The sequence below is a fragment of the Eptesicus fuscus genome, chromosome 1 (genome assembly GCF_027574615.1).
Source record: "Eptesicus fuscus isolate TK198812 chromosome 1, DD_ASM_mEF_20220401, whole genome shotgun sequence".
NCBI lineage: Eukaryota > Metazoa > Chordata > Mammalia > Chiroptera > Vespertilionidae > Eptesicus > Eptesicus fuscus.
Genome location: NC_072473.1, coordinates 111,867,731 through 111,888,371, shown reverse-complemented (window position 1 = coordinate 111,888,371; position 20,641 = coordinate 111,867,731).

Below are 20,641 nucleotides of genomic sequence, written 5' to 3'. Positions count from 1 at the left end.
GAAGGGGAGCAGGGCAGGGAGAGGTGACCAGGAATCTGGCACTGAGACATTCTGGGCCTTCCAAACCTAAGCAGCCATTTTTCTCTTGAAGAGCCAGCCCCTAGTGCAGCTGCACTCAGCCTCGACCTTTGCAGAGGAAATAAGGACTCTGAATTGCCCCAAGGAGCCCTCAGGGATTGGGTTGAGGGACCTTTCAGTCCCACAAACAAATACAGCAACACCCCCATGTATAGCCTTTGTCAGAAACAGAAGGTTGAGTGATTAAGTCTGATAGCAGGCAGACAGGCAAAGCGGGCAGATTGGACTCGCCTGTTTGCAACCAAAGCTGTGGAGACAGACACAGAAGAATGGTGGATCACTGGGAAATTCAACAGGGTTCTGACTACCTCACAGGAAACTGAGAAGTGGCAGGCAGAACAGTAGAGTGGGGCCTTAAACCAGCCCCCATGGGGCATTAAAACTCAGCTGAATCGAATGACACTTCACCTTCTTATTTTTTATTTGAAAACTAGAGACCTGGTGCATGAAAATTTGTGCACTGGGGGGGTGTCCTTGCACTCAGCCCGGCCTGCCCCCTCTCACAGTCCGGGAGCCCTCGGGGATGCTTAAGCCACAGTCTGGCCTCTCTCTGCGTGAGGCAACTGGCCCATCAGAGGAAGGCACGGCCCCCATCACCCCCTTGCTCCTGCTGCCTCTGGCCTCCCTCTGTGGCAGGCAACCAGGCTGATCAGGGGAAGGCAATGCCCCCATCACGCCTCTGCTGCTGCCACTGCTGGCCGCCATGGCTGCCTGAGCTTTGGCCCTCGTAGTCAATGTGGCTTGCCTGAGCCTCGGGCCGGCCCTAGCAGTGGCAGCTGCTATCTGCGGCTTGCCTGAGCATCAGGCCTTTGCTGCAGCTTTGTCCAGAAGGACGTCCAGAAGGATGTCTGGAAGACATCCACTCTAATTAGCATATTACCCTTTTATTAATATAGATTTTTTTCTTTATTTTTTATCTTTTGTTTTTTGTATTATTTTTCTTCACTTTATTTTTTTATCATTATTTTCTTTTATCTTATTCTTTTCTTTTTTTCCACCCTTTTCCTCCTCACTTCTCCATTTACCATCCTACTTCTCTTCTCCAGTCCCAGCTTCAGTTTTTCTCTCTCCTTTCTTTTTACTCCTTGTTAAAAATTGATCTTCTTTATCTGCTTTATTGACATGTTATTATTACTGTAGTCTTGGTTGGCTCACTCATACATTTAATTTCCTCTCCCCTGCTCCAAGTCCATGCATGCTTCTCTTTTCTCTTTCTTCGTTAGCCAATTATTTATGCTTTTGTTTTTCCTCTCCTCTCTTGCTCTCTTCTTCTCTGTTTAATTAGTTTCACTCACTAAACTCAAACCATCTGCTCTCTCCTCTATTTTCATTTTCCAAAAATAGAAGAATAAGTAGAGGATAAATGTTATTTTTTTGTTCTATCATGTTATGTATTTTAATTATTGATTGTTTTGCTTTTTCCTTTTTCCTTATTCACTCATACTCTTTCTATCTCCTCTATACTGAACTGTGATCCTTCCCCTATTCATTCAATTCCTTAACCTTATTTCTGTATATAAGCACTGCCTCTACAGATTCTGTCTCCCTCTTTTTCTGGGTGTTTGTTGATTGCATTTTTTTGTTTCTTTGTTTGTTTTGTGATGTTTTCTCCATATATATATATATATATCTTTCTCCAAATATATATATATATATATTTCTTCTTCTTCATTCTTCTTTTTCTATTCTCTCTCACCTTTTTTTCCTTTTCTGAATATCATTTTTGCTTTCTTTTCTCTCTCCTAATTCTCTTTTCTCTGGTGGTCACTTTTACTGGGGTTATCTGTGTCATGAGTACATTCATGTTTTGTTCCCTTTGTACTGTGATTTGTTGAGCTGTATTTTGTGCTGTTTGGTCAACCTGGTAGAGAGTGACACACATAACCATTTTGAAGAAATAATGACAGAAAAATTCCCCAATTTGGGGAAGGAAAAACTCACAAAAGTCTGAGAATCCCACAGTCCCAAACAAGATGAACCCAAAAAGATTGACACCAAAACACATCATAATAAAATTGGTAAATAGCAATGACAAAGTAAGAATCTTAAAGGCTGCCAGAGAGAGACAGAAAGTTACCTACAAGGGATCTCTCATTAGATTGTCAATTGATTTCTCAACAGAAACACATCAGGCCAAAAGGGAATGGATGAAATATACAAAGTGATGAAAAACAAGGGACTAAATCAAAGAATACTTTACCCAACAAGGTTATCATTCAAAAATTGAAGGTGAAATAAGGAGCTTCACAGACAAAAAAGGTCTTAGGGAGTTTATTACCACCAATCCAGCAATGTAACAAATGCTATTGGGACTGCTGTAAAAGAAATACAAAGCGAAGATGGAACACAGGGATAAAGAATAAAAATGGCACCAAACAAGTACCTATCAATAATAACCTTAAACGTAAATGGATTAAATGCTCTAATAAATAGACATTGAGTAGCTGAATGGATAAGAAAACATGACCCATATATCTGCTATCTCAAGAGACCCAGCTCATAACAAAGGACTCACTCATACTGATAGTGAAAATATGGAAAAAATGTTTTTCAGGCAAATGGAAGTGAGAAAAAAGCTGAAGTAGCAATACTTATATCTAACAAAATAGACCTCAAAGTGAAGGCCATAACAAGAGATAAGGCCACTTCATAATGCAAAAGGCAGCAATTCAACAAGAGGATATAACTCTGGTAAACATATATGCACCCAATACAGAAGCACCAAAATACATTTAAAAAAAACCTCCTGGGAGATATCAAGGGAGATATTGAAAGCAATACAGTTAAAGTAGGGAACTTTAATACCCCATTGACACCACAGGATAAATCCTCTAAACAAAAATTCAGCAAAGAAATAGCAATCCTAAATGACTCACTAGACCTGATGGAACTAATTGGCATCTTCAGAAAATTTCATCCCAAAGCTACAGAATATACATTCTTCTCAAGTTCACATGTGACAATTTCAAAGATAGACCACATATTGGGACACAGGCAAAGTCTCTTCAAATTCAAGAAGATAGAAATCATATCAAGCATCTTCTCAGATCACAATGGAATAATATTAGAAATCAAGTATAATAAAAACAATGAAAAAAAATCAAACACTTGGATGCTAAATAACATGCTATTAAACAATGATTAGGTTACCAAAGCAATCAAAGAAGAAATAAAAAGCATCCTGGAAACAAAAGACAATGAAAACACAACAATCTAAAATCTATGGTACACAGTGAAAGCAGTCCTGAGAGGGAAGTTCATAGCTCTGCGAGCCTGCTTCAAAAATATTATAATAAATTATCTAACCCTAAAACTTAAAGAATTAGAAAGAGAGCAACAAGAAAATCCCAGAGAAAGGAGAAGGAATGAGGAATGAAATAATAAAGATCAGAGAATAAATAAAAGACATAAAGACCAAAACAAAAACAAAAAAACAATACAAATATCAATAACACCAAGAAGTGGTTCTTTAAAAGGAAAAACAAGATTTATGAACCTCTTGTTAGGCTCACCAAGAAACAAAGAGAGAAGACCCAAATAAACAAAATCAGAAATGAAAGAGGTGAAATAACAACTGACTCCACATTATTTTAAAAAAATACTATGAACAACTCTACTCCAACAAACTGGACAACCTAGATGAAATGGATATATTCTTAGAAAAATACAAGCTTCCAAAACGCAATCAGGAAGAATAAAAAAAAACACAAAAAACTGAAGAGGCCAATACTACCAAGGAAATGGAAGCAGTCATCAAAAAACTTCCAGCAAACAAGCGTCCTGGGCCAGACGGCTAAACAGGGGAGTTTTACCAAACATTCAAAGATGAACTAAAACCTATACTCTTGAGATTATTCCAAAAAATTCCAGGGGAAGGCACACTACCAATCTCTTTACGTGAAGCCAGCATTACCCTACTACCCAAACCAGATAAATACACTACAAAGAAAGAGAATTACAGGCCACTATCCCTGATGAACATAGATGCTAAAATCCTCAACAAAATTCCAGCAAATCATATCCAACATTACATTAGAAAGATCATACACCATGACCAAGTGTGATTTATTCTAGGGATGCAAGCCTGGTACAATAGCCACAAATCAATAAACATGATGCATCACATAAACAACCTGAGAAACAAAAATCACACAATCATATCAATTGATGCAGAAAAAGCATTTGAAAAATCCAACACCCTTTCTTGATAAAAACTCTCAGCAAAGTGGAAATAGAGGGATCATACCTCAGCATAAGAAAAAGCCTTATATGACAAACCTACAGCCAACATCATACTCAATGGGCAAAGACTAAAAACATTTCCCCTAAGAACAGGAACAAGACAGGGATGCCCAATTTCACCACTCCTGTTACACAGTACTAGAAGTGCTAGCCATAGTGATCAGACACGAAGAAGAAATAAAAGGCATAGAAATTGGAAAAGAAGAAGTACAACAGTCATTATTTGCTGATGACATGACATTGTACATAGAGAGTCCTAAAGAATGCATGAAAAATTAATAGACTTAATGAATGAATTTGGCAACCTAATAGGATACAAAATTAATACCCAGAAGTTTATTACTTTTTTATACACTAATAATGAACTCACAGAAAGAGAAATTAAAAAAATATCTCATTTACCATTACAGCAAAAAAATTAAGATACGTAGGAATAAACCTAACTAAGGAGGTAAAAGACCTGTAGCCAGAAAACTACAGGACATTGTAAAAAGAGATAGAGAAAGACATTAAAAAATAGAGGAATATACCGTGTTCATGGATTGGTAGAATCAATATCATTAAAATGTCCATACTACCCAAAGCAATCTATAGATTCAATGCAATCCCAATTAAAATACCAACAGATTATTTCACAGACCTAGAACAAACTACCCAAAAATCCATATGGAATAAAAAAGATTCTGAATAGCTACAGCAATCCTGAGAAAGAAGAACCAAGTTGGAGAGATCACAATACCAGATTTCAAGCTATACTACAAAGCCACTGTTCTCAAAACTGCCTGTTACTGGCACAAAAACAGACATATACAGCAATGGAACAGAACAGAGAACCCAGAAGTCAACCCAAGCCATTATGCTCAATTAATATTTGACAAAGGAGGCAAGGACATACAATGGAGTCAATACAGTTTCTTCAATAAGTGGTGTTAAGAAAATTGGATAGATATAAGCAACAAATGAAACTAGACCACCAACTTACACCATACACAAAAATAAAGGCAAAATGGATAAAGTACTTAAATGTAAGACAAGATACCATAAAAATCTTAGTAGTATCCATAGGCAGCAAAATATCAGACATATGTCATAGCAATATGTTACCAGTACATCTCCTAGGACAATGGAATCTAAGGAGAAAGTAAACAAATGGGCCTACATAAAAAAACAAAGCTTCTGCATAGCCAAACGACAATGAGGTACCATCTCACACCTGTCAGAATGGCTATCATCAATAAATCAACAAACAAAAATTCTGGAGAGGATGTTGAGAAAGAGGAACCCTTGTGCACTGCTGGTGGGAATGCAGACTGGTGCAGCCACTGTGGAAAACAGTATGGAGTTTCCTCAAAAAATTAAAAATGGAACTGCCATTTGACCCAGTAATTCCACTTCGAGGAATATATCCCAAGAAATCAGAAACACTGATCAGAAAGGATATATGCACTCCTATGTTCATAGCAGCACAATTTACAATAGCTAAGATTTGGAAACAGCTTAAGTGCCCATCAGCAGATGAGTGGATTAGAAAACTGTGGTACATCTACCCAATGGAATATTAAGCTTCTGAGAAAAGAGGGAACTCTTACCATTCGCTACAGCATGGGTGGACATGGAGAGCATTATGCTAAGTGAAATAAGCCAGTTGGAGAAGCATCAAACAGACTGTCCATCCTCAGAGGGAAGGAGGGGAGCGGGGAATAAGAGAGCAACCAAAGGACTTGTATGCATACATATAAGCATAACCAATGGACACAGAAAGTAGGGGGGTGAGGGCATGTGCTCAGAGGTGAGAATGGCCGGGGAGAAGTCAATGGGGGGTGGGGAAGGAGACATATGTAATACTTTAAACAATAAAGAATTTAATAAATAAATAAATAAATAAATAAATAAATAAATAAATAAATAACTGTATAAACTAAAAAACAAAAAAACAAAAAATCAGTCACCATGCCTCTCTATCTTCTCATTTTCTCTTTTACTCTGTCAACCAAAAAATAAAAAGTAAACCTACTTTGATATTTTTCTTTTTTTTATTGTTTAAAGTATTACAAATAGTAGTATATATGTCTCCTTTTTTCCCCCCCAATTAACCTTCCCCGAGCCTCCCCTACCCCCCGGCATATGCCCTCACCCTCCTCCCAGTGTCTTGTGTCCATAGGTTATGCTTATATGCATGCATACAAGTCCTTTGGTTGATCTCTTAACTCTCCCCACCGCCCCCCAAACCTCCCCAGACTACTTTGATTTTTAACATTAGTCCCCCTTTCCATGATGAGAATAAAATATATTGCTTAGCATAAAAACCTATCTTAAAGACAATACAGGAAAATTGGGATGGAAGATAAACCTGTCATAAGTCATTATTAAATAAACTCCAAAAGTTTCATAGAGTTTAAATTTCAATAGACTCAAAATCCCCTGGTTAAAATGAAGCTCTCAGTTGTTCACTGGGTTCTATAACAAATTGGCAAGACTTGTTTGTCTAACTAGTTTAAATGTATTGTTATTCAGAGCTCCTTCCCCTTTCTACCTGCTGGATAGTGACTTCTCCCAGGGCAGGGAGTATCTTTTATTTATCTCTTTTCCTTTTATTTATCTCTGTTTCTTTTTAAGTATTGATTTATCCTTCCAACATTCATTCAGCATACTTTTTGTACTTGGCACTGTGCTGAGCACTGGATACACTTGAAAAAAACACTCTGCCTGACTGTAGTGAGGAAACCAAACTCTAAATCAACAGCTGCAATTTAAAACACAGAGTGCTTTCATAGAAGTATGTGCAGAGTACTGTAAGAACATAGCACATAGCACACCATTGTGTACATTACATATGTTCAATATCCATTTATTAATTTTAATGTACTTAAAGGGAAGGAAAATTTAATTCAGTAGAGGGGGGCCATGACATATAAAAGTTAGGGCACCATGAGCCCAGAGGGTGGCACCAGTGAGGTTCATGGAAAAGTGTGGGGAATGGCCCCCTCCAAAAGCTACACAACTCAGTCATTGACAGCCACTGAATCTGCCCCAAACTCTACACCAGGGCCCAGGCAGTTGAATCCTCAGCAGGCATGAACATTGCAGTGTGGGTTGACAATGAGTCTCAAAGGAGAAACTATTGCATTTCCCCAGTCTGATGCCCTAAGGAGGGGAGTTCTTCACCTAAGAAAGATGATGTCTACAGTGTGAGAGAGGAACTTAAGACAGGGTTCATGGTGGCTGTCCTTTCAGCTCTGTCCCCAAAGCCACAAACTACAGTTTCTCCTCATATGATGCTAGTCTGCTCTGCCCTCCCTTGCTCAGAGCCCAAGATTTTGCATGTTGGTACTTTAAGAGGGTGCTTGTGTCTCCATTTCTCCCTGGTGGACAGAAATCTTGCTGGATTTCACAGTCTCATGTTATTTGGCTCTCTCTCTTTTTTTTTTAAATCCTCACTCGAGGATAAGTTTCCATTGATTTTTCAGAGAGAGTGGAAGGGAGAGGGAAAGACAGAAGAAATATCGATGTGAGAGAAGTACATCAATTGGGTGCCTCTTGCATGAGCCCTGACAAGGGCTCGGGCAGGGAGGAGCCTGCAACTGAGGTACATGCCCTTGACTGTAATCAAACCCAGGATCCTTCAGTTTGCAGGCTGACACTCTATCCACTGAGCCAAACTATCTAGGACTATTTGGGTGTCTCTTTCCAGATTTGGTGCTATGGGCTGGGTAGCCCAGCATGGGATTTAGACTACCACTCCTTCAGGAAACCTTTGAACCTGAGATATCCCTCCAGAATCTCAGCTGCCACCAATGGGATCAGGGCCAGCCCTTTTCATGTCTCTGCCCTTCCTACCAGTCTCAATGTGTCTTTTTCTATAAATCCTTGGTTAAAAGGCTTCTGTTACGTTAGTCTTTAGTTGGTGTTCAGGTTGATTTTTCTTTATTTTAGTTGTAATTCCAGTTTGGTCTTGGGAGGAAGTGAGTGCAGCTTCCATCTACTTTGATACCTTCTTGGATCTCCGAACATCTTTCTTTCTTTCTTTCTTCCTTTCTTTCTTTCTTTCTTTCTTTCTTTCTTTCTTTCTTTCTTTCTTTCTTTCTTTCTTTCTTTCTTTCTTTCTTTCTTTCTTCCTTCCTTCCTTCCTTCCTTTCTTCCTTCCTTCCTTCCTTCCTTCCATTCTTTCATTCTTTCTTTCTTTCTTAAAATATATTTTTATTAATTTCAGAAAGAAAGGGAGAGGGACAGAGAGATAGAAACATCAATGATGAATGAGAATCATTGATCAGCTACCTCCTGAATGTCCCCAACTGGGGATCAGGCCTGCAACCTAGGAATGTGCCCTTGATCAGAATCAAACCCAGGACTCTTCAGTCCACAGGCCGACACTCTATCCACTGAGCAAACCAGCTAGGGCTTATGTATTGATTTGAGAGAGAGAGAGAGAGAGAGAGAGAGAGAGAGAGAGAGAGAGAGAGAAATTTGTTGTTCCACTTTGCTGTGCATTCATTGGTTGATTCTTGTATGTGCCCTGACCGGGGATTGAGCCTGCTACCTTAGCATATCAAGACAAAGCTCTAAACAACTGAGCTACCTGGAAAGGATGACAACTATTGGTATTTTTATAGTAATTGCTTTGAATCTATGGATTGCTTTGGGTAATATGGACATTTTAACAATGGTCATTCTTCCTATTCATGTGCACAATATATGCTTCCATTTATTTGTATCTTCTTCAATTTCTTTCTTCAGTGTCTTATAATTTTATGAGTACAGGTTTGTTACCTCCTTTTATTTTTAATTTATTCCTCCATGTTTAATTTTTTAATGTAATTGTAAATGAAATTGTTTTCTTAATTGCCCTTTCTTATAGTTTATTATTGTTGTATAAAATGCAGCAAATTTCTGCACTTTTTTGTGTCCAGCTACTTTTCTGAATTCATTTATTAGTTATAGTAGTTTTTTTGGTAGAGTATTTAGTGTTCTGTATATACAGTATCATGTCATTTGCAAGTAATGACAGTTTTGCTTTTTCCTTTTTAATTTGGATGGCTTTTATTTCTTCTTCTTGTCTGATTGTTGTGGCTAGGACTTCCAGTAATATGTTGAACGAGAGGCCCGTTGCACAAAGAGATTTGTGCAATAGGCCTTCCTTCCCTTGGCTTCCAGCACCGGTTTTCCTCTGGCACCCGGGACCCAGGCCTTCGCTCCAGCCCGAGTCTGCAATCTTCATCTTCGCTGCAGACTCTGGAGTCTGCAGTCTTGTCTTCGCTGCAGCACTCTGCCCCTGTAGATCCCTTCGCCTCCCCCTTCCTCTCATAGCAGGCATCCTGCCCCGCCTGGCCACTCCATGCCTGGAGCAGCTGAGCTGCCACCATCTTTGGCCTTCTAATTTGCATACTCACTCTGATTGGCTGTGAGTGTAGCGGAGGTATGGTCAATTTACATGTTTGTCTATTATTAGGTAAGATAAGAGTGATGTGAGCAGAGGAGGTAAGTGTACCTATTACCAACTCTGCTTCCAACTTAGGTCCTTTCCTCTATTTTTGCCAACTCTGAAGAACTGCCATAACATCCTGTGGTTCCAAGTAATTTTCAAACTCACTTGTTCTCATAGTCTAGTAGAGGATATCCTGATGTTTGCCTTTAAGGTTCCTTGTGCTCTCTTATTTCTATACTAGAGGCCTGGTGCATGAAATTATTGCACTGGGGGGGTGTCCCGCAGCTTGGCTTATGCCCTCTTGCAGTCTGGGAGCCCTCTCTCCTTACCGCCCACCAGCTCACTGCTCCTTGTTGCTCAGCTCACTGCTCCTTAGCACTGCCACAGAGGTGGAAGAGGCTCCCGCCAATGCTGTTGTGCTCACCAGCCATAGCCTGGCTTCTGACTGAATGGTGCTCCCCCTGTAGGAGCGCACTTACCACCAGGAGGCAGCTCCTGCATTGAACCTCTGCCTCCTGGTGGTCAGTGCACATCATAGTGACAAGTCATTCTGGTCATTCCACCATAATGGTTGCTTAGGCTTTTATTATATAGACTAGAGGCCCAGTGCACAAAATTCATGCACTGGGCAGGGGGGTGTCCCTCAGCCCAGCCTGCACCCTCTCCAATCTGGGACCCCTTGAGGGATGTCCGACTGCCCGTTTAGGCCCTATCCTGATAGGATCAGGCCTAAACAAGCAGTCAGACATCCCTCTCACAATCCAGGACTGCTGACTCCCAACTGCTCGCCTGCCTGCCTTCCTGATTGCCCCTAACCGCTTCCGCCTGCCAGCCTGATCACCCCCTAACCACTCCCATGCCAGCCTGATTGATGTCTAACTGCTCCCCTGCCAGCCTGTTTGCCCCCAACTTCCCTCCTCTGTGGACCTGGTCACCCCTAACTGCCCTCCCCTGCAGGGTTGATCACCTCCAACTGCCCTCCCCTGCTGGCCATCTTGTGGTGGCCATCTTGTGTCCACATGGGGGCAGCTATATTGTGTGTTGGAATGATGGTCAATGTGCATATTACTCTTTTATTAGATAGGATAGAGGCCTGGTGCATGGATGGAGGCCAGCTGGTTTGCCCTGAAGGGTATCCCGGATCAGGGTGTGGGTTCCCTTGTGGCATGGGGCAGCCTGAGAAAGGGGCCTGTGGTGGTTTGCAGGCCAACCACACCCCCTTGTGACCCAAGTGGAGGCCCTAGTATCTGGAATTTATTTACCTTCTACAATTGAAACTTTGTATCCTGGAGTGGAGCCAAGCCTCCTGCTCGCTCCATGGCCAGCAGCCATTTCTGTTTGGATTTGTTTACCTTCTATAATTGAAACTTTGTAGCCTTGAGTGGAGGCTTAGGTCAGCCAGGAAAGGCAGAAAGCTTGGCTTCTTCTATTGCCTTGGAAACCCAAGCCTCCTGCCTACTTTCTCCATGGCTGTAGCCATCTTGGTTGGGTTAATTTGCATACTCACTCTGATTGGCTGGCAGGCATGGCTTGTGGGTGTAGCAGAGTTAGGGTCAATTTGCATATTACTCTTTTATTAGGTAGGATTGCTGTGGCTTTTCTGAAGATACACTTTGTAGAGGCCAGATTCCTTTTCTACCTGTGGCTCCCCCACTTGACTGTTGTCATCCTCTACTATGGGACAGAAATCTTAATGTACATGCACCCATACTCTCAATTTACCCACATTCAAGATATCATTTTAGTATTGTGTGGGGGCAGTAAAAGCCATGCTGAACCCACTCATTTATACTCTGAGGAACACGGATATGAAAGATGCCCTAATGAAAATGGTCAAAGGAAGGATAATGGTCTGATGACCTTAGATATCTTGTTCAGTATCTTTTTTTTTCTATGAATCACCAATCCTTTGCTCTTTCACAATTGTCCACAAAGTAAAATTAAATAAAAGATAAACCTATCTCAGACCCAATAAAATGGAGATCAGTTGTTGTCATGACAGCTTCATCTTTAACAACATGAATCCTAAAGATGTGCATGCTCTATTTAATCTAGGAAACTGGATTTCTCTAATTCCCAGAAAGTTGGTTTGGCCTATTCAGTACTACCTGAATTGAATGGGCAGTAGTAGCATGGGATTGAATTCTGCATAGGTGGAACTGCAACATAAACAGTATATGTTTATATATTGAGAGCAACAGGAACACCAAGTTGGTGAGTTAAATCAACATGCATAAGGAAAAGTGGAATTTCATACAGTTGGTGGAACTCATATACTATCAAGAAAGGCAAATCCAAAGGATAAGGGTCAGAGATTAATTTAAGGATCCCAAAGAAATGCAGGGTGGATCACAGGAACTAAGTAGTTAAGAAGATTGAAATAAGTTGATTTTAAAAGAGCAGGTTAGTGTAGACCCCTTTTTAAAAAATTCAAAAATCACTTGAGCCGAAACCGTTTTGGCTCAGTGGATAGAGCGTCGGTCTGCGGACGGGGGGTCCCGGGTTCGATTTCGGTCAAGGGCATGTGCATTGGTTGCGGGCGCATCCCCGGTAGGGGGTGTGCAAGAGGCAGCTGGTCAATGTTTCTCTCTCATCGATGTTTCTAGCTCTCTATCCCTCTTCTTTCCTCTCTGTAAAAAATCAATAAAATATATTTTTTTAAAAATCACCTCGGTTATATTGATAAAATACAGATTCTGATTCAGTAAGTTAGGGTTAAAATAGAAAATTCTGGATTTCTAGCAAGGTCCCAAGTGATTCTACTGCTGCTAAGATGTGAACCACTCATTTGAGTACCAAGAGTGAGTCTGGACTATCCCATCTCCAAAACACTGATATGGTAATGTGGATATCAAGTAACATTTTGATGGGGGTGGGCAAGGAAATGTTTACATACATAAAAGCACATAGAAGTACTTAAACAATTAGACATTTTATTTTAAAATCCTTATACTTTTCTCTAACAATGAAAATAAAGTTTTCCACAAAGAAAATATTTCTGTCCTGGATATCATTCAGGACTCTATAGCTTGCATGAGATTACTCAGTGATGCTTTTCTTAATCCTTAATGAGCTGTTTTAAAAATGATATCTAAACTAGGACTTCCCCAGAGGATAATGAAACATTTGTTACATAGACAAGGGGCTTGTACGCCACATTTTAAACATTAGGCTATAAAGGACAAGGCAGTTGCCCAGTAACCTAACATCATAAACATATGAAATTTGTTTACCCTAAAGTTAGCATTATTACATTTGAAACACATGCAAAATTTAATGCAAATAATATAATAGTGCTTATATTCCCCTCAGCACTAAAGATTTCTTATAATAGTAACTAGCAATCACATAATATTTAGCAATTTACAAATTGTTTGCACATATATTATCATATTCCATACTCACAGAAAAACTGTGAAATAGGTAAAGCAATATTAGCCCCATTTTCAGAGTAGAAAAGAAACTGAGAGAAGTCCAATGACTCATTAAAAGTTACTATTTACAGTCTGGTGTCTTCATTATAAATCCAGTGTAACGTCCATCAGGCATCTAAGATTGTATCGTAATTGTTGTAAAATAAATTCCTGATTACCATTCATTTTGGTAGCATGTTTAATAATTCTCATCAAATAGGTGAAGGAATTCTTACGGGTCATCGAGTGAAGTGCTAAACTGAGAAATATGCAATCTGCCTAAAGAGTATATTACTTATTTCACCCCCACCTACCAAGAGGGTCGTCATGTGTAGGAATGCTGCCTTTCTTGTCAATTTCTGTTATTCTCAGTCTTTGAAACACTTTTTCCCCACAAAGCAAGGATTATTTTGCTTACTGGTCTACATACTAAGCCCCACCCCAATTTAAATCTTGAACTTAGGCAAGGGGTATATAGGAAACTCTAAATATGTTTGTGATTCAATATCAGGACATACAACTTCTATTTCATATTTAACTTTGTCTCCCAGTTGACCTCCACTACTTTTCTTCTGACTAGTTCTTTAAGTCACTGTCAACTGCCTAGTCATCTATGTCCTCTAGGACTCACAAGCAGCTTTACTCTTGCAAGCAGTGTCCCCACTACCCTTTCAGATATTAGAATCCTACCTGACCTGGAGTAAAACTTTCTGATGTCAAAATTCCTGAGTGATGATGCCTGCCTAGACTACTGAGTACTAAACTGACTCAATCAATCAATTTCTGATCACCATGCCCCATTAACATGTCTGGATAAACTTCCATTATTACTAAACCCTGATTCTGAAACCGCTGGTCTATATCTTCTATTTGTTGAATCATACTCGCCTCAATTATGTCTTACCTGCAAGGTCTTATCTCATATCACTACTTAGAATTGAGGCAGAATCATTATATGCAGTTGTTGTATTTGGAGTACAGTTCCAGATAATAAGGAGGGACATCGATAGTGAATCAAGGAAATGAGTTCAAAGACATCTTATTGAGTTGGCCTCAACTAAGTGAGACTGTTTGCTTAATTCTATTAAATTTCTTCAATAAGTTGTATAAACTCAGTCCCAGTCATGAGTGGAAACAAGGGGGATGAGTTTAGCCAACATCTCTTATCCTTCAATAAACAAAAGTTCACACATTCACCCAGTTCTTTATGCTTACAGGTTGTACACAAGTAGGCATCAGGGATAGTCTCACAGTAGTGCTCACTAGTAAATCTCAGCCCAAGAATAGAGAGGCATACAATGAGGGTCTGAAGTGAGGTATTGCCAGATTGCACCCACATAAAGCATTTGAACCCCACACAACTGATAATCATAGTGACAGCTGGAATAATGTACAGGTGAAGCCAAGATGTACAAAAGAGAAGCCTAATATATCCCAACACCTGAGGATGGTCTTTTCTCCCTGTGCCTGATCCACCCAAATGCCCGAGTATTGTTTAAAGTCATTTCTTTTTGTTGCTACATCTTTAATTAGCCCATATCTAGCCATGTCGAATCTCTGTGTGTTAAGGTAGTAGCTGGTTACAAATGACAATAGGAAAAACCAAATTCAAGATTTCAGAATATGTGTAACTTCTTAGTTGATTTTTTTTCTTTTTATAAAATATAGAATCTCTGTCTTGTTACACTCCCACCCCAACTACAAGCCAAGTAGAACAAATGCGGGGAAGTTGTCCTGTTTTCTGCACAGTTAAGAAAATTAAATTTGTGTTTACACTGATAGCAATGTTAAAACAGCTCATGCAACATTGCCTTATGAAGTATAACAGAGACATAAATACTATCTTTAAAAAGATTCTTTTAGAAGAAATGTATGAATTGAATCATTTACTGAAGTACTATTTGAACAGATGGTGTGATTAACAGCTAACATGTAAGCCATCTTGGGAGCTTAAGGAAAAGTAAACAAGTGGAACTAAAAAATATTACTTTATTCCCTCAAAAGATTCATTCATTTTACCAGAAAAGTTAGAAAGTCTGTGTTTTGAAGGCTGTTTCCTTGGGGCATGTTAGGAGTGAAGGGGAGGAGAGTTTCTTTAGAGCAAGACCACAGCTAGGCTGAGTTGAGTTCTGAATTCTCCTCCTAAAGGATGAGATGGGTCTGAGCAGCCAAGACCCTCAGCATAGTGGATCCTTCCAGGCACTACGGACACTCTTCATTCCTATTTGTCCTGAAAAGCCTTATTTATCCATGGGAAGAGACGCGAATTAAGAGATGGGAACCAGTTATGTAACAGGTGCCATGCTAGGAACATTACATGCACTCTTTCCTCCAAGGCTAGCTCACAATGGCCCTGGGAGTCATGCTATGAGGCAATTTTCCCATGTTGTGCAGCTTCCATGGAAACCCTGGCCTGATGAGTTTCAGAGCTCTTAGGAGATACAACTGATTACAGAGAGAAGAGCATTGACCAGGTTGTCTGGAGACATGGGTATAAAAGTCTCTTCTGCTTGCAGATGTCTTAGGGACAGCAGCTGTCACTGGTTATGCAACTATTTTTCCAGCTTTATAATGTGGACACTGTTTTAAATGGGCTCCAAGGTCCTCATGTGGATATGAAAATGGTATCAGAATAGTAAGTTGGCTTCCCCGGCCCTATATCTAACCTCTCTCAACCTATATTAAAAAAAAATGTTGACACAGTGGTGCAGCTCTAGCCATTGTCACCCACTTGAACAAATCTCCAAGACTGGCTGACCCTTGGCAGAGCTCGCTCCCTACTGCCTTCACCACAGTACACTCCATTAGTGATGGCCAACCACAGGTTGTCCAAGTCTTCTTTCATTTGTATAATATTTATTGAGTGTGTAGTAATATTCTAGGCACTGTGTTAGATACTGTGGAAAAAATGGTGGGCAAGAAAGACACAGTGTCTCTCCTCCCAATGTTAGACCCAGTAGTGGAGACACACAAGTGAACAAATAATTAAGATATAGATAGGAGAATGCGAGCATAAGAAAAGGTAACGAGAGTTCTACCTGAGGAATCAAATATACTACCCTATTGTAGCTATGTTGACACCAAGCTAAATACATTTTTTTATCAATCACCCAGATATTTGGAATAATCCAGGTGATTCTTTCATATTTGCTTGCCTTTTATCCTGGCATTTGGTATCACTTAGATCTACATGTTGGTTTCCCAGGTCATTTATAGCTAAAAACTGCAAGGGAAGCAATGAAATCTTTTATGCTTCCAAAGATCTAGAGAATTAATTGTGTTGGAAAGCAACTTTAGTGTTACTAATGCAAAAATAAACTCCTCCTCTTAGACAGGTTCTTGTAAATACTTCTGAACTCTTTCACATGAAGGGCCTTCTGATTGCTTCTCTGGGACCTAATCCTGGAGGCTTTGAAATAGTTTCCCTTTGCAACTTTGAAAGCTTTGATACTGTTTTCCCTGGCAGGTGTGGTTCCACCTCCTTCCCTGGACTTTTTAATAAATGGGCTTTGGGAGTATTTCTCTCCATATTTGGTAAAGGAGCTCCTAATTTTGAGTTATATTTGGAATTCACTTCAGGTCTCTACTAGATGGACAGGAAAAATGTACTGAATGTTCTGCATTGATACATGACATTGCTGAGCCAAGAATTCTTTCCTGGGATAGAATGATACATTGGAACATTGCTCCAGATCAATAGAAGGAACAAATTTTAGTTATACCTCAGATTCCTGTCTGCTAGAATACTTACTACTTTGTACCTCACTTATTCAAATGTTACCCATCACACCCCTACCCAACTGTGTTGTTCCTACAGGCAACAATCATGGCTTGGTTTTTCTGAGATGCTACTTGCCTAGAACCAGTGCATTGCATGTAGGAAGTGCTCATTCAATATTGGGTCAATGTCCAAACTCCCAACATTATTTTATTGTGCTCTCAATCATATTTTATTGTCACATAAAGTCTGCCATAAATTATTCTCAAAAGCAACTATTTGTATTATTTGCCACATGTCATCAATATTGTTTTATCATTTTACCAAGTGGTAAAAATATACACTCTAAATTGCTTTATTCAGAGGACTTTCAGGTTCTTAAAACATTATATTTTTTCATCACCAGTAATTTGTCACAAAAGTTAACTTCTGACTTTACTGACAATATGCTTCTCTTAGGGGAGAAAGGATTAGCACAATATCATAGGATAACAAATGGAAATAAAGTACTGCAATAATTTCTTCTAAGTCCATAATGATTTTACTTTTAGAGTTGTTCCATTTAGTTTCCATGAAAATATTTATATTAAATTGGTTTTTGTTTAAAAAATCAAATATGACTCACCATGTTCTTTCATGGTCTTTATATTTCTCATAAGAAACCAGCCATACTGAAATCATAGAGTTAGAAGAGTCGTGAATGATTTTTCTAGTGCATGAGAAAATGCTTGATGTGGGAAAGGAGATCACAACATTTGTCTATAGTGTAACCTAATAACTGAAAAGTATCAGGCATAAAAATAGAGAACCAAATGTTGTTAATGGTCATGACTAAACAGTGGATTTTTTATGGTTTTAGTTCAATTACCTATAGTTTTCTGTGGCTTTCATTTTTTCTGTTTTGATTGGGAAATGTGTATTAAAATTATTATCATTTAGTTAGATCCATAGACTTTACAGAAGAGAAAACTAAGTCCAGGCTGTTCTGGCAAAACTCGGACACAAAATCTGACCTCAGGACTTTTAGACTAAGTTGTTCCTTGAATTAAAATTTTGGAAAGACATAAACTTAGAAATTTATTTTTCAATTAATCTAAAAGTTGTGTAAAATAAGAATTCTATGAGTTTTAAAACCCAGTAGTCATTCTAAAATCAAATAGGGAAATGTGTTTTTTTTAATATATTTTATTGACTTTTTACAGAGAGGAAGGGAGAAGGATAGAAAGTTAGAAACATCAATGAGAGAGAAATATCGATCAGCTGCCTCCTGCACACTCCCTACTGGGGATGTGCCGGCAACCAAGGTACATGCCCTTGACCTGAATCGAACCTGGGACCCTTCAGTCTACAGGCTGATGCTCTATCCACTGAGCCAAACTGGTTAGGGCTAGGGAAATGTGATTTTGCATGAGCAATGAATACTAGACTTCAACTCTCTTTCGATGGAATAGTCATTTGGACTCATAATTTTGCATGCATTCTATTTGACCTACTTTCCAGTTACTCCTTTCAGTCATCTGCTCTTCCCAAATGTCCAGTGACAACAGTGGATTCAATCATCCAATGACGGTTATAACCTCTGGTGCAAAAGATTAGTCTGTTTTGGAAAATGACTGGCAATGTATCCAGGTATGAATTAGTTTCATTTAAAGAAATCTGAACTTTTACATTATGGGTGCTAATTCCTGTTAATTGCTATCACCTCATAATTAGATTGACAAAAATTTCACTCCAGGGTCAGGGAATATGAAAACTGGCAGGCTTAAAAGGAGCCTTCTCAGAAGACTATGAGAATGGTGTCTGTGAGGTCAACAGGATGTTTCCGGGCCATAATTCTGTGATGTATTCAGAGGACACAAAGAATCACAAAGGAGTATTGTTAGACAGAGGGTACAAGACCTGTGTATGTCTAAGGAACAACTTTTTGCAGTGACCTATAGGGTATGGGTGGTCTCTAATTAGTACAATGCAAAAAGCCAATGCAAGATGGTAAGGTGATGTCCAGGCTAGACAATATGATATCAAGAATAATCACCATCCCTTCTAGATCAGCAACTGCTAAATTACAGCATGAGTGCCAAATTTAGTCTACTGACTGTTTCTGTAAATAAAGTTTTATTACAGTACAGCCATACCCATTTGTTTTCATAATCAATGTTATTGCTTTTGTACTGCAATGAAGAGCTGAGTACTTGCAACAAAGACCTATGGCCTGAAAAATCTAAAATATTCATAATTATAGAAAAACTTAGCAGAAACTTGTTCTAGATCAAAAAATAGAAACATTAGAAGAAATACTCCAGGGGGGGGGGATCCAGGATAAAAGGGAGTTAAAGAAATCCAAGCCCACAGTGTTTAACGCTTAGTAATGAAAGAGCATAACATAGAGAAGGGTAGGTGAAAACTATTCCCAGACTAAAATATGCACGTATGAGGATATTTCTATAAGGGTGATTCGCAAACATCTGTAGCTGATGTTAGCAAACTACAGCCTGCCAGTCTAACCTGGCCAACCATGTGTTTTTATAATTTATGTTTTATTGAAACAATCATATCAATTTGTTTATATATTTTCTATGGCTGTGGAATTATTACCAAAAAAAACTTTAGTAACAGGCTAAGACATTTATCTCTTCATTTTTCCTCAAGCTCCCTCCTCTTCTGGTATTTCCCAAATTATGACCTCTGAATCAGCTGTGAGGCCTTTTTTTCTCCCTCCTAGATTTACCTACCCTTCTCCACATATTCTAGCCACATTTATAGTTTTACCCATTATTTCCATTAATCTGAAAGAGCACATGAAAGAAACTTTATTTTCAGGCAATATTTTGGCCTCATAAATATATGCCATATCCCAAAACATGGGTAGCACAGCAAGCTTAAAAATTTAAACTTTTGTATTTGCTTACACAAATTTCTTCTAACATATTGATTAATTCATTAATGTTATGTTGGAAGAATGCCCCCAGTGACATGCCCAGGGCTCTGTTTTGTTCAATATTTTTATCAAATGATTTAGATGGAAGCCCAAAAGACAAATTTGTCAAATTTTTGGTGACATGGAGAAATTATGAAGTGCTTAGGTAACGTTTTGGGTACCAGAATTTGCATTCAAAAAGACCTCAGTCAAAGGGAACTCTGAGTTAAACTGCACAAGATGAAGCAAATAGTAAAGATGAACCTTGATGTTAAAAGAAAATCAGTCTTACAGGTAAAGGAAGTGGACTAATTATTTTAAGTAGTTTGTGGGTAGAAATCAGGGGTAGTGGCCTTACTTCCTTGCTAAGCATAATCATACTAAAAGCAGCTGGCTAGCCTGGCGGGTGTATCTCAGTGGTTGAGTTGTAGCTCAGTGGTTGACTGTCAACCTATGAATTAGGAGATCAGTCTGATTACCAGTCAGAGCACATATCCAGGTTGTAGGCTCAATCCCTAGTAGGGGGCGTGCAGGAGGCAGTCAATCAATGATTCTCATTGATGTTTCTATCTCTCTCTCCTTCTCCCTTCCTCTCTGAAATCAATAAAAATACATATATTTTAAAAGTAGCTTGCTATTGTAGGGTGACTTAGTACAAGAATGCTACCACAATTTATAGTTTCTTCATGTTGGACACTGGTCATTCCATGCACTCAGAAAGGTGTCTAGTTCAAAGGTCTATTCTTCAAGAAGAACCTGTAAATAAATCAAGTATATTCACAGGAGTAGATCTTACTTTATGATTGAAAGGTCTTGATATTAACTATATCAACTAAGAAACTTAAAGGGTT